The 14,535-nt window shown below is 44.3% G+C and overlaps 2 protein-coding genes across 5 annotated transcripts in view; one reads left to right on the top strand and one right to left on the bottom strand.

Moving 5' to 3' along the window:
• Positions 1-6,245, bottom strand: part of Cenpj (centromere protein J) — a 40,786-nt gene extending 34,541 nt beyond the window's left edge. Inside the window, exons 1-2 of the mRNA XM_038310713.1 lie at positions 6,073-6,245; positions 3,621-3,761 (exon numbers count right to left, since the gene is read on the bottom strand). The gene's annotated coding sequence lies outside the window, so the exon portion shown is untranslated. The remainder of the gene's footprint in view (positions 1-3,620; positions 3,762-6,072) is intronic.
• A 7,841-nt stretch (positions 6,246-14,086) lies between these two features.
• Parp4 (poly(ADP-ribose) polymerase family member 4) overlaps positions 14,087-14,535 on the top strand; it is an 88,843-nt gene continuing 88,394 nt past the window's right edge. For 3 of the 4 annotated variants that reach the window (XM_042054111.1, XM_042054110.1, XM_038310294.1), the window contains exon 1: positions 14,110-14,188. The gene's annotated coding sequence lies outside the window, so the exon portion shown is untranslated. Of the gene's footprint in view, positions 14,189-14,535 lie in introns of all 4 variants that reach the window. The other variant, XM_038310293.1, reaches the window with a different exon arrangement.

Genomic DNA, 14,535 nt, shown 5'->3' with positions numbered 1-14,535 from the left:
ATATACACATGCTAGATCACTTGACCTAAAACTATAGGATCTCAGACACTTTTAAGTTGTTCAATTACTATAAATAAATAAATAAAATCAAGAAGGCACAGCCAATGTCAGGTAGCATATACTTGTTTCTTTGTACAGTTGGGGAACTAAACAAAAGTCATCACACAAGCACCACCCACAGTTCCAGAGGCCTGCTTTGGCACCCCATCCCCAGGTGCACAGCTCCTCAGCCACTGAAGTCCCTGTCTGTATTCCAGATGACCCTAGCACCGACATTTAGCACTGATCTCAGTATTAATAGTATTTTGTTACCATGTTCATTCATACTCTACCAAAGTGGAGATCCTGAATAGCCTACATGCTCCACTGCCTAGCTCCATGCAAATAGAAGGAACCTGGTAAATCTGTTTGCTAAAATTGTTAAAAATTAATCAGAACTTTCCATTTAAAATAAATTCAGTACTACAAAGTATTATTTGTGCTCATTCAATATTCAACAATAAAAATTACATTGGCTCGAGTCATAGGAATTTCCTGCGTGAATCATCAGACTTTGATGAGGAACTATGCTACTGTGTAAAGAAATACATGGAGAAAATAGACTCCTTCCTTTAATATGTCTGATTTTCCTCCATTACCATTTTCTTATTTCATGTTCTATGTTAGGCTCTGGGTACATGCAGCTGTTAACAAGGTCTTAAGGTTTCTATTGTTGTGATAAACACCATGACCAGGGCTGGAGAGATGGCTCAGAGGTTAAGAGCAGTAGCTGTTCTTCCAGAGGTCCTGAGTTCAATTTCCAGCAACTACATGGTGCTTTACAACCATCTGTAATGAGATATGATGCCATCTTCTGGTATTCAGGCATGAATGCACACAGAAACACTGTATAAATAAATTTTTTTAAAAAGCCATGACTTGAATGAGAAAAGGGTCTATTTCACCTTATAGCTTGTAATCCATCACTTAGAGAAGACAGGGCAGGAGCTGATACAGAGGCCATGAAGTGCTGCTTACTGACCTGCTCAGGCTGCCTTCTTTTTTCTTTTTCTTTTCTTAATTATTTTATTTATTTATTTTACATCCCGACCACAGTTCCCTTCCCTTCTCTCCTCCCAGTCCTCACCCCCACACATTCTTTTTACCCTCCCCCCACTCCTCCGTTTCTATTCAGAAAAGGGCGGGCTTCCCATTGATATCAACAAAACATGGCATATCAAGTTGCAGTAAGACTGAGCACCTGCCCTTATATTAAGGCTGGACAAGGCAACCCAGTATGGAGAATAGGGTGCCAAAAGCTGGCCAAGAGTCAGAAGACAGCCCCAGCTCCCACTGTTAGGAGTCCCACAAAAAGACCAAGCTAACAACTGTCTCATATATGCAGAGGGCCTAAGGCCTAGATCTGTCCCATGCAGGTTCTCTGGTTGTTGGTTCAATTTCTTTGAGCCCCTATGTGCCCAGGTGAGTTGATTCTGTAGATCTTCTTGTGGTGTCTTTGTCCCCTCTGGTTCCTACAATTCGTCCTCCCCCTCTTTCACAGGATTCTCTGAGCTCCACATATGTTTGGCTGTGGGTCTCTGCATCTGTTTCTACCAGTTGCTGGATGAAGCCTCTCTGATAACAATTGGGATTAGGCTGTGCACCCATCTATGAGTATAGCAGAATGTCATTAGGCATCATTACATTGATTTTTTTTTTTATTTTCCCGAGTCACGTTTGGTTCTATCCTAGGCCTCTGGGTCCTAGTGATTCAGGCAGTGTCAGAGGTTGGTTCACGCTCGTGGCATGGCTCTCACGTTGGACTAGTCATTGGTTGGCCATTCCCACAATCTCTGAGCCACTTTTACCCCAGTGCATTATGTGTCTGGGTTGGTGTCCCAGTCCCTCCACTGGAAGTCTTGCCTGGCCACAGGAGATGGCCAGTTCAGGCTACATATCCCTACTACTAGGGTCTTAGCTGGGGTCATCCTTGTATCCTGGGAGTTTCCCTTGTACTAGGTTTCTATCTCAGCCTGAAATGTCCCCTTTCCAGTTATCTCTTTTAGTACTCTCCCTCTCCATTCCCCAACCTGATCCCTCATGTTCCCATCCCCACCCACCCCCAGTTCACCATGATGCACTCACTGGCTTTGCAGATGCTTAGGGAGTGGAGAGAGTCAGGTATTACAGCATAGACAGATGAGAGAGTAAGAAGGTAGAGTGAAAGAGGGAAGGGTGGCCTGGGAGCCTAGGGCCCCTTGGACATAGGTTTAATCACACACACATACACACACACACACACACACACACACACACACAAATATGGTGATATATTGTTTATGCTATAACAAATAAAGCATGCAGAGGTAAGCTACTAGTTAGCCATAAAGACCAGGCAGTGGTGGCACACACCTTTAATCCCAGAACTAGGGAGACCGAGGCAGACAGATCTCTGTTAGTTCAAGGCCACCCTGGGTTACAGGAGAATGTTCCAGTCTAAAAGAGAAACGAAGCCAGGTGGTGGTGAAGTGGGAGGAGACAGGAGCTCACTGCAGTCAGTCTGAGGAGGGATCTGAGGAGGCAGTCTGAGGACAGGATCACCCCTTTGGTCTGGGCATTGGTAGAGGTAAGAACTCTCGTGAGCTGGCTGCTCTTCCTCTCTGATCCTTCAGCTTTCATCCCTGATAGCTGACTCCAGGTTTTTATTACTAAGAACAATTAGAATTCATACTAAAATATACCTTTTTTTGCCCCCAAGCACTGGGTTGGCAAAGACTAAAGACTACTAATATTCAATATGACAAAACAGAATTTTTTCAGTAAATATTCCTTTGATATATAACATATTTTGGAAAGTAAAGCAGTTTTCTATCCCAGGTGTAAAATGCACAAAAGCCATGACCTAGCAATATTTCCTCTGGACATTATATATCATTGTTATATTGGCACAAGATCACATTTGCTAAACTGGAAGTCAGCCAGGTATTGTAACCCACATCTGTTATGCCAGCACTGAAGAGCCTAGGGCAGAGGGAGTTCCAGGCCAACCTGGTACACAGATGAGACCCTGCCTCATGATGTAGCTTTGTGATGTTTGTTTACCATGTGAGACCTGGATTCAGTATCCCACACTAAAATAAACAAGCCAAGTGTAGTAGCCCACACCTATAACTCTAGCACTTAGGAAGTTGAGGCAAGCAGATTACCATGAGTTCCAGACCAAACTAGCTTACATCATGGATTCCAGGCTGGCTGCCCCACAGAGTAAGACCCTATCTCAAAAAAAACCACAAGGGGTTGCAAAGAGGGCTCAGTGGGTAAGAGTTCTTCCTGCTCTCCCATAAAACCCAAGTTCAGTTCCTTGCAACCACATGAGACAGACAGCCATAACCACCTGTAGCTCCAGCTGCAAGGAATCTGATGCCCATTCCTGACCTGCCAGCACTTGAATTTATAGGGCATACATGCATTACCCTTGAACACATACACATAAATAAAAACAAAAACCTTAAAAAAAAACTAGCCAAGAGATACTGTTAATCATAATAGAGCAATGTGTATTATAAGAAATAAAGACAGGGAGAAAAACAAAGAAATATAGACGAGGCTGAAGAGGTGGCTCGATGATTAAAAGCCCTTACTGCTCTTAAAGAGGATGTTCAAGTTCCAGAACCTATATGGTCATTCAAGGCCATCCAAAACTCCAGTTCCAGGGGATTTCACACCCTCCCCTGACCTGTGAGGGCACTACACACACAGTGGTGCACATACATGAAATTCACCTGTGAGGGGGAGAAAAATCGAGTTATAAAAATCAGAACGGTGGTTATCCAGGGTGCTGGTTAGTGTTTGTCAACTCTACACAACTAGAGTCATTTGGAAAAAGGAACATCACCTGAGGAACTGCCTCCATCAAACTGGTCTCTAGGCAAGTCCTTGGGGGCACTGTCTCGATTAGGAACTGATGTGGAAGGGCCCAGTCACTGTGGGTAATGCCACTCCTGAGCAGGTGATTCGGGGTTATGTAGAAAAGCAAGCTATGCCATGAGCCAGTAAGCAATACTCTTCCATGGTCTTCCATGGTCTCTGTTTCAGTTCCTACCTCGATTGAGCCCCTTCCCTGCTTCTCCGAACAATAGACGGTAACTTGTAAGCCGAAATAAGGTCTTTCCTCCCCAAGCTGGTCAGTGTCTTGTCACAGCACAGAGAACCAAACTAGAACACCGACAAAGACAGGGATTGGTTCTTCTTGGGAAAGGGCTCCTGCCTTCAGGGAGTACAGACACTATGTGATACATTTAATGGATAAGGAAAATGTGGTACATTTATACAATGAGAACTACAAAGCAGAAAAAATAATGACATCTTGAAATTTGCAGGGAAATGGAGCTAGAAAACATATTGAGTGAGGTAATCCAGACCCAGAAAGACAAATATCACATGTACTCACTCATAGGTGGTTTTTAAACATAAAGAAAACCAGCCTACAAATCACAACCCCAGAGAACCTAGACAACAATGAGGACCCTAAGAGAGACATACATGGATCTAATCTACATGGGAAGTAGAAAAAGATGAGATGTCCTAAGTAAATTGGGAGCATGAGGACCTTCAAAAAGAGTAGAGGGGAGGGGAGAAGCAGGGAGAGGAGCAGAAAAAAATGTAGAGTTTAATAAAAACAATTTTAAAAAGTAGCATACATTAACTGGCTGTCTGTTCTTGTAATTTCTTGTAAATCTGTTGTAAGAACGCTAATCCTAATTTTCCTTACATTAGGAAACTACCTAAAAAAGTACGGTGGGGATTTTTCAGTCAACCTTGGTGAAATTTCAACATCCTTAGTAAGTAAGAATTTTTTAAGTCCAAACTTGGGGGCTCACACATGGGATCCCAACACAGAGGAAGGAAGCTGGTGATCAGTGTGAAGACAGTCTGGCTACATGGCAAGGTCCAGAAGACAGTGTGAGTTGACGTAAGGAACTGTCTTAGAAAGAAAAGCCAGAGGTGGGGAGAGGGCTCAAAGTGGGAGAAGTGCTTACGGCACCAGCCTGATAACCTGACCGATTCTGGAACCCCAGGTGAAGGAAGATGCCGACTCCATGAAAATGTACCCTCACCTCCAACATGCATGAAACCAACACAAATCCTAAACATAATAATATTTTAAAACAGTAATCTTTAAACAAATAAGAAAAGTCTAAATTTATAAAGTAAACAAACTACAGTCACTCTAATGTGAAAACCGCCACTTCCCTACTAGACTGACAGAAGTGTAATGTTGGTTTAAGACAGCATCTTAACACTGTCTTTACACACGCATGCACACACACACACACACACACACACACACACCTTTTTTTAAGCCCTAAAACTTTGTATTTTTGCAACAATTCCATTATTATGATCCTAAAAATACACATACTGCCATTTTGAAGTATAGAAATACTGATTTGCAGTCGGGCATTGGTGATGTATGCACACCTGAATGCAGCATTCGAGCTGGAGGCCAGCTTGGACTATATAGCAAGCCCTTGTCTCAAGAACGCCAAAAATGTTCCCCCTAAATCTGCTTTTTATGACTAAATCAAAGGCCTTAGTAAACCACAAATAATAGAATGTCTAGAACAGTATATTATGTATATTATCAGACATTAAAATCTGAAGTACAATAGCATCTACTCATGACGCTGTAAACATTACCGTAAATTAACTACACATTGATAAAGCTGTCTTTAAAAATCTTTTTTAAAAAAATCTAAAGTTTTGACATCTTTAAAGTTATATCGGGACAAAACATAAAATATCCACACAGGAGGCGGAGGAAGATAAGAGGGGACAATTCAGACCCTGAAAACTTTCGGCTGACAGGTCCGCCTCCCTTAACACACAACTCCTTGAAAGCAACAAAGCTTTTGGAGAAGGCCTGATGGACCCTGAAGACTACAGCAAGCGGCGCCACTGCACCCGACCCGGAGAGGCAGCGTCCCCGGCGCGTCACAGAGCTTCTCGTCCACCTCACCCGGAACAGAAACCCCCACCACCCTCCCTTGAGGGGCGACCTCCTGGGTGCTCGAAGGAACAAAGCGGACTTACAAGCCCCGGAACCACCGCCGCCCGCCGAGCGCCCAGCCCTCCGCGCCTCGCCAGCCCGAAGCCCGAGCTGGCCTCTCAGGACCCGAGCGACGGACGGGTTCCTTAGCTCCTCTCGCCCACCAGTTACCGTTCCACGAAGACCCAGCCGTTCAGACCACTCCAACAAGTGACACAGTCACCATCGAGTAGCCGCGGCATTTACGAATGAGCCGCCACAACCACCGCGGCGGCCAGAGCCCTGCCTCCTGGACAGGCCCCGCCCAGCCCTGCTCCGATGACTCTTGGGAAGTGTAGTTCCTACCGCCCCTGTGAGCTTGCGCGCAAGCACCGCGTGCACACGCAAACTACAACTCCCAGCAACACCGCCATAAACGTTGCTAGGGGACGCGCTTTGCGCGCTCTTTTGCGGCGGGCCCTGGTCAACAGCTCTGTTGTTCCGGGGGGCAAGCCCAGGTAGTCTTGACACCTGCAGTAACAGAAGGCTTGGTCACCGGTGCCGGGATCATGGAAACCCAAACTTAACCTGAAGATGACAGGTTTTGAAGAGTTTTGTTGCCTTCGCTTTTCTCTTTAGATGGATTAGTCTTAATAAAGACCTATTGAAAAAAAAAAAGCAGTGACATTGTTTAGTAGGCTGATTAAGTGACGATAACCACGGATAAATTCACTCCGGAAATAATCATCTATTATGTGGGTAATAGGTGGCTTGACAAAGTGTGTTTGTTCGGTATTTAAATTTTATATAGAATACTGAAGGTGCAGATATTTAAATATGTGGAATGCTGCACGCAGGTTTCACTATTTGTATTGCCACCAGAGGTCTTCCAGAATACAGACCTGACCCTTTAATCTAAAAGCCACAGTACTTCATGTTACCACAGTGTACAGTTCTGGTTTGAACAACCTTGTAGACCAAGTAGCATTTTTTTTAGTATTTTGTTATTATTTTTACGTTAATTTTATTTCATGTATATGCATGTTTTGCCTGCATGTAAATATAAGCCCCACATGTGTGTCTGGTGCCTTCTGGTGGAGGTCAGAAGGGGGCATCGGATCCCATGGAACTGGAGTTACAGATATTTGTGAGCTGCCAGGGTTCCGTGAGTGAACCTGTCGCAAACAAATAAGGTAGAAGGGGGCTGGGAAGATGGCTTAGCAGTTAAGAGCCCTTGTTGCCCTTACAGAAGACCAGGATCAATTCCTTGCTTCTACATGGCAGCTCACAACCATCCATAAATCCATTTCCAGGGAATCCAACCCCCTCCTCTGGCCTGCAAGGGCACCAGGCATATATGTTAATACACAGACATACAAGTAGTGAACCACTCATATACATAAAACTCATATACATAAAAATAAGTAAGCTAAAAAGGCCAGGGAGAAGGCTCATCAAGTAAAGGTGCCTCCAAGCCTCAACTGTGTGAGTTCAGTCCCTGGAACCCGTATGGGGGAAGAGAGAACTGACTCAGGAAGGTTGTCCTTTGATCTTCACACATGTGTCATGGTACATGCACATACATACATGAGGGACTTGATTTAATAACGTGGACAATGAAGGCGGTAGATGCCTAATAACAACCTGTTGCTTACAACCTCATGAACACACGAGCCAACACACACACACAATAAAGTTATTCTTCCTAACTAATGCCCCTGATGGCTCACCAAACTCTCTCCATCCTCTCCTCCTCCTTCAATAACTTCTTTCTGGGATACAGGGTTTCATGCAGCCAGCCTCACCTTGAACTTGCTGCATAGCTGAAGGTGAGCATGAATTTCTCATCCTCCTGCTTTCCATGTGCTGAGACCACTGGCCTACCCTACCTTGCTTGGTTTATTTGGTGCTGGAAATCAAGCCTGTCCCCATAACATTTTTATTTTTATTTTGCTTTTCTTTTGAAAGACAAGATCTTGTGTAGTCCAGAATAGCTTTGAACACATCCTTTCAGCAACACTCACCTTGAACACCTGATCCTCCTCCAGTCCCCATAATTCCCGAGTGCTGGGGTTACAGGAATGCACCCTACAAGGAAGTGCCTTGTTTCCACTCCGATTGGCAGTGTAAACCTGGGAGAGTGGAGCCTGAAAATGAGGCACTCCAAAGTCTCAGGAAGTAACCGACTTTATTTGGGGCATCAGACGATTTATGCTCTGAGGGTTAAGCAAGGTCACATGAGCAAAGTTCACATGAATTAGGCTATATACAGCCGTGAGGACGTGTTCACATGAGTTAGGCTGCACGATCACAAGGAAGATCGCAGGTCAGGACATCGTCTAAGCAGAAAGATAATCTGCAGGAAACCCACTCCTACTTGACACACCGGGAAGGGACACCAAAGAACAGTTCAAGAACAATTTTGTACTTAGAGCCCTGTTCTTTTGGAGTTTCCTCGTAAGCAATCAGAATTCACACAGCTTCAATATACAATATTCTGTCTGTGTGTATGCCTGCAGGCCAGAAGAGGACACCAGATCTCATTACAGACGGTTGTGAGCCACCATGTGGTTGCTGGGAATTGAACTCAAGTCCTCTGGAAGAACAGTCAATGCTCTTAACCACTGAGCCATCTCTCCAGGCCCTGTTTTTTTTTTTTAAGACAAGGTTTTGTATAGCCCAAGCTGACCTTGAACTCATTAAATAGCTAAGGATAACCTTCATCTTCTGCTCCTCTTGCCTCTCTACCTCTGGATTACGGGATTTACAGACATATATTACCAAGCCGTTTTCATACAGTACTAGGGACTGAAGCCACAGCTTTACAAAAGCTAAGCACTCCAACCTACTCAATCATATCCCCAGAAGTTCCTAGGGATGGGAGATAGCTCAGTCTGTGCTTGCCTTGTAAGCATAAAGACCAGAATTCAACCCACAGCACCAACATTTTGGAAGGAAAAAAGCCAGAAGCTGGTAAGATGACTTAGTGAGTAGAGCATTTGCCATGCAAGCCTGATGAACTGAGTTCTACCCCCAGAACCCAAGTCAAAGTAAAAGAGAACACATATGCATACACACATACACACACACACTAATACAAATGGACTGGACATTGTGAATGTAATTCTTGTTTTTGTAAATGTAATTCTTACCTGATAATTTTCTTATTGTACATAGTTTTGCTATGTTAGAGTTAAAACCTTTCCCTTGCCATGCAGTGGTGGTAGCACACACCTTTAATCCCAGCCCTTGGGAGGCAGAAGCAGGCGGATCTCTGTAAATTTAAAGCCAGCCTGGTCTACAGAGCAAGTTCCAAGATAGTCAGGGCTGTGGTTGCTACACAGAGAAAACCTGTCTTGAAAAACATAAACAAACAAATAAATAAAACTTTTCCTTTTTTAGACAAGAAGAGGAAAATGTTGTGGAATATTTGTACAATGTGTGAAGATATATTGCGGTGATTGGTTTAACAAAAAGTTGAAGGGGCTGGAGAGATGGCTCAGCGGTTAAGAGCATTGCCTGCTCTTCCAAAGGTCTTGCATTCAATTCCCGGCAACCATCTGTAATGAGGTCTGGTACCCTTTTCTGGCCTGCAGGAATACACGCAGACAGAATACTGTATACATAATAAATAAATGAATGAATGAATAAATAAATAAATAAATATTATTTTTTTTAAAAAAAAGTTGAATGGCCAGTAGCTAGGCAGGGGTTATTGTGGTACTTTGGGAAACAGAGAGGATGCTGCGAAAAAGAAGGCAGAGATGCCAGAAGACACAGGGCAAGCAGAATGGGCAGTATGGAGATGAGGTAATGAAGTCACAAGACAAAGTAAATTAATAGAAATGGGTTAATTAAAATTATAAGAGCTATAATCATGCCATAAGGACATGTGTTCAACTATGTTCATAGCACTTTGTCATAGCCAGAACATGGAAACAACCTAAATACCCCTTGACCAAAGAATGGAAAAGGAAAATGTGGTACATTTACACAATGTAGTACTACACAGCAGAAAAAAATGATATCTTAAATTTTTCAGGATGATGGATGGAGCTAGAAAACATTATTTTGAGTGAGGTAAGCCAGACACAGAAAGACAGTTATCACATGGACTCATTCATAGGTGGTTTTTAAAAATAAAGCAAAGAAAACCAGCCTACAAGCCACAATCCCAGAGAACTTAGACAACAGTGTGGACACTAAGAGAGACTTACATAGATCTAATCTACATGGGAAGTAGAAAGTAGAAAAAGACAAGATCTTCTAAGTAAATTGGGAGCATGGGAACCTTGGGGGAGGTTTGGAGGGGAGAGGAGAGAGGGAGGGGAGCAGAGAAAAATGTAGAGCTCAATAAATATCAATAAAAAAATAAAAAAGAGCTAGTTAGAAACAAGCCTAAGCTAAGGCTGAGCTTTCATAATCAATGTAAGTCTCCATGTTGTTTCTTATTTCTATTAGTTTACTCTCTGTCTCATAACTTGATCATTCATCTCCATACTGCCCACCCTGTTTGCTCTGTGCCTCCTGGCATCTCTGCCTTCTTTTTCCCAGCATCCTCCCTGTCTCCCAAAGTTCCTCCTGTACCTCCTACCTAGCTATTGGCCATTTAGCTTTTTATTAAACCAATCACAGTAATATATCTTCACACAGTGTACATATATCCCACAACATATTTAGAGATAGTGGCATGTGCTTGCAATTCCAGTGCTGGGAGGCAGAGACTGGTAGATCTCTAGGGTTCACTGGCTAACCTAGCTAATATATTTAAAGAGCTACAGTCCCGTTGGACAGCACCTGAGGAACAACACCCAGGATGGTCCTCTAGCCTCACACATACATACACAATTACCAAGCACACACATATGTGAACCTTCACAGTTTCTAACAACAATGTCAGATGGTAAAAGGTTTATTTAAACTATATTTTTGTATAGATTCAATTATTACAAGTGCCTTGAATTTGCAGCAAAAGATCATGAAAATGAATTAGTCTGTTGTATAGCAGAGGTTTATCGGGGCTACCAATTCTAGACTGTTTAATACACAAAAGAAGGAGAGTTCTGTCTTACTCCATGATGTGGTGCAGCACAACAGTGCCAAGATGCTGGCATACGGGCATTTCTGCCTTTGTTTCAGCATGGGTGTGTGTGTGTGTGTGTGTGTGTGTGTGTGCATGCATGCGTGTGTGTGCATGTGTGTGCGCGTGTGTGTGTGTTTGCTAGAACATGTAAGCACACAAGTGGGAGAGTTTGTACATCTGTGTATGTGGATTTGCCTGTGGAGGCCAAGCCAGAGGGTCAGTGTTAGCTTGGGCATCCTCAATTGCTTCCCACTTTTTAATTTTATTTCTGAGGCAAGGTTTCTCCTCACCTCCACCATGGAACTCGCCAGTTTTGCTGAAGTGGTTGACCAGCAAGATCCTCCTGTCTTTCTCTGGCTGCCCTGCACAGAGGCTACAAGCATGTGCTACTGTGCACAGACATGTTTTATTTTATTTTCTGGATGCTGGGAATCGAATGCAGGTCTTCTGCTGATCTGCTGATGTGTTGAGCACTTTACTGATTGTGCTAACCTGAGCTATCTTCCCTCTTTTTTTTCATTCAATTTTAGTGCTAGAGATCCATACCCAGGACTTTTTATAAACTAAGTAGGGCTCTACTTACCAGTAAGCCAAGTAATTTTTTTTGAGACAGGGTTTCTCTGTGTCTCTCTGTGTAGCTCTGGAGCCTCTCCTGGCACTAGCTCTTATAGACCAGGCTGGCCTCGAACTCACAGAGATCCACCTGTCTCTGCCTCCCAAGTGCTGAGGTTAAAGCCATGTGCCACCACCGCCCGGCTTTGTATTTTTTTTTTTTATTTTTAAATAAATTTGAGGCTAGCCCAGGCTGGCCTCAAACTTCTAATCATCCAGCCTCGACCTTTTGGGTGCCAAGGTAGCAGTAAAGTTGCCGTCCCATGTCTCTAGACCTTTATATACTGTTCTATTACACATCTGTGATGCTTTACATTATACAGTAATTAGATAAACATTTTATAGGTTTTGATTATATATATATATTTCTTGAGGCAGAGTCTTACCTTGTAACCCAGACTGGCCTGGAACTTACTACACATTCCACCATAGTCCCACATTTATAGAGGTACAGCAGCCCTCCCTCAGCATTTCCAGACTCTGGGACTACAGGTGCCGGCCATGACACCAGGCAGCTTTCTGTTTGTTGTTTTGTTTTTCCCTATTGTTTGTTTTGCTTCATTTTCCTTTTTTCCTGGTTCCTTGAATGTAGAGTTAGGCTGTCGGTTTGGCCTTTTCTTGTTTAAATGTAGGCATTCAGGCCTACGAGGTGGCTCAGCTCAAGGTAAAAGCACTTGGAGTTCAACCTGCGGGACTCACAGTGGAAGGCGAGAGCCACCTCTCAAAGCCGTCCTCTGGCTGTAGGAGCCTCCGTGCTCACACGCACACGTGAACCTGTGCGCATGCACGCGGGCGTGTGCACGTGTACACACACATGCATACACAAATGCACGCTTTCACAAGTGTGAATTTCCATTAGAACACTTTTACTATGTCTCGCCAATGTTGGTGTGCATGGTTCCTAACGTCCTTTGTGGAAACATTCATTCCCATATATTTTCTGCTGCCAATTTTTCCTGTTCCAGGTTTCCAGTTTCATCTCATTAAGGTTCAGAGATGTTATTTTCTATGATTTTTATTATGATAAATTTACCTAGAATTGTTGAATCTAAAATATTTCTGGTGCCTTGGACTTTTTATATAAGAATATGATCAATTCATGTGAAAACACACAAAAACTATGCTCATTGTACATCTCCATCTTTCCACGCCTACAGGGTTCGGTCACAAATTATACCTTTACACGCCATGTGCCTGTTGATGAGCTTTGTAAGGATTGTGTTACACATTTCCATTTGTCTATTAAATCATAAGCTGATTTCTTTTTTTAAAGATAGGGTCTCCCTGTCTGGGGTAGTGATTCCAGAGGCAAGTGGATCATTGTGAGGTAGAGGCCAGGCTGGTCTACATAGTGAGTTCCAGGCTAGCCAGAGCTACACAGTAAGACCCTATCTTAAAATAAAAAATAAAATAAAAAAATAAAAAATAAATTAAAAATAATAATAAAAAAAAAGATAGTGTCTCCCTTTGCAGCCTGGAACTAGCTGTTTGGCCAGGCTCTGCTTAGGTTCTTCCGGCCTCTGCTTCCCCAGTGCTGGGATTATAGAAGCGAATAATTTCGTCCAGTATAAAGTGATTCAGATACAACCTCATAAAATAGGCTGTGTGATGAAATTTGAACCCCCGCACCCAGGTGAAGTACCTTGTCTACAACTCCCCAGCAATAAACCGTGGCGCCGGCACTCAGCCCCGTTCCTTTTACACTCACTTCTCTATTCTAGACCTTTCATTCTCATTTTGGTCATCTTATTCTGAGGAATCAAATGATTTCCAAATTAGTTCCCACTCAGTACATTTCTGAACCTAGCACCCAGGTCCCACACGTGTGAAACTGTCAACCAGCTGACCGGTATAGCCCTAGCCCTCGAGTCTCCGGTTAGTGGCGGGCCTATTAAGCGCTTCAAACTCAGGAAGTTTTCCTTTTGTTCCACCGATGATGCTGAAACTCGAACCCAGGTGTCCGCGAGTGTTAGTCAAGTACTCTACCCATGAGCTACCTCTTCAGCCCTAAATTCTCCTGTTTGATCCCAAACATTTGGGAAACTGGTTTCTTACCTGTCCTGAGATTCCGGTACCCTACCTAGCACCCATCCACAGTTATTTCTCTGTCAAAGTCACCATACATTACGTCTCCCAGATTCAAAATTTGGATTTACCCCTACTGGCAATTTACAGTCTCAGAGATGAAACCGAAAGTCCTGAACGCTAGGCTGATCTGGAAAGCAGACAGCCAGCGGGGGACACGCTGAGGTGATAGGGACAGTGGCGAGACACCCCGCTAAGAGGCGCAGGTGACAGCGCAGGCCCGGGATTCTGGAGGCGCAGCCACGGTCCAGCCCCGCCCCGCCCCGCCCCGCCCCGCCCCGCCCCGCTGAGCCGCGCCCCGCTGCGCCCGGAGCGGAAGCACCGCGGCTGGAACGCTGGCTGCTGGGGACCCTGGAGCCGACCGTCCAGAGGAGGGGACGTCCACTGGGATCTTCAAGCAGGTGCGTGGGTGCCCCAGGAGGCCGTCTGGTCGTTCCGAGGGCCCGGGTAGTATTAGCTGGGTGGCCGTCGTGTCCTCGGCTGACGCCTTGCTCAGGGGTCGCGGCCCTAGGCCGGGTGCACCCGGGAGGTCAACCTTGTCTGCACGGTCAGACGCCCCGAAGAGCCGCCCCAGAACTCTGAAAGTTAGATTTCCAAGGAAACTCATGCAAAAGTACAATAGTTTGGTGAATACTGCGGCATATGTAGGAAGCAGGGTAGCGGAAGAAATGAGCTTGTTGAGGTCTGGAATTGAAATTTAGCCAGATCTGACTGTAAAAGTTAGCTCTGGGTCCTATTAAGACAAAAA

Source organism: Arvicola amphibius, chromosome 13 (genome assembly GCF_903992535.2).
Source record: "Arvicola amphibius chromosome 13, mArvAmp1.2, whole genome shotgun sequence".
NCBI classification, from domain to species: Eukaryota; Metazoa; Chordata; class Mammalia; order Rodentia; family Cricetidae; genus Arvicola; species Arvicola amphibius.
This window is presented reverse-complemented; position numbering and strand designations above follow the sequence as displayed.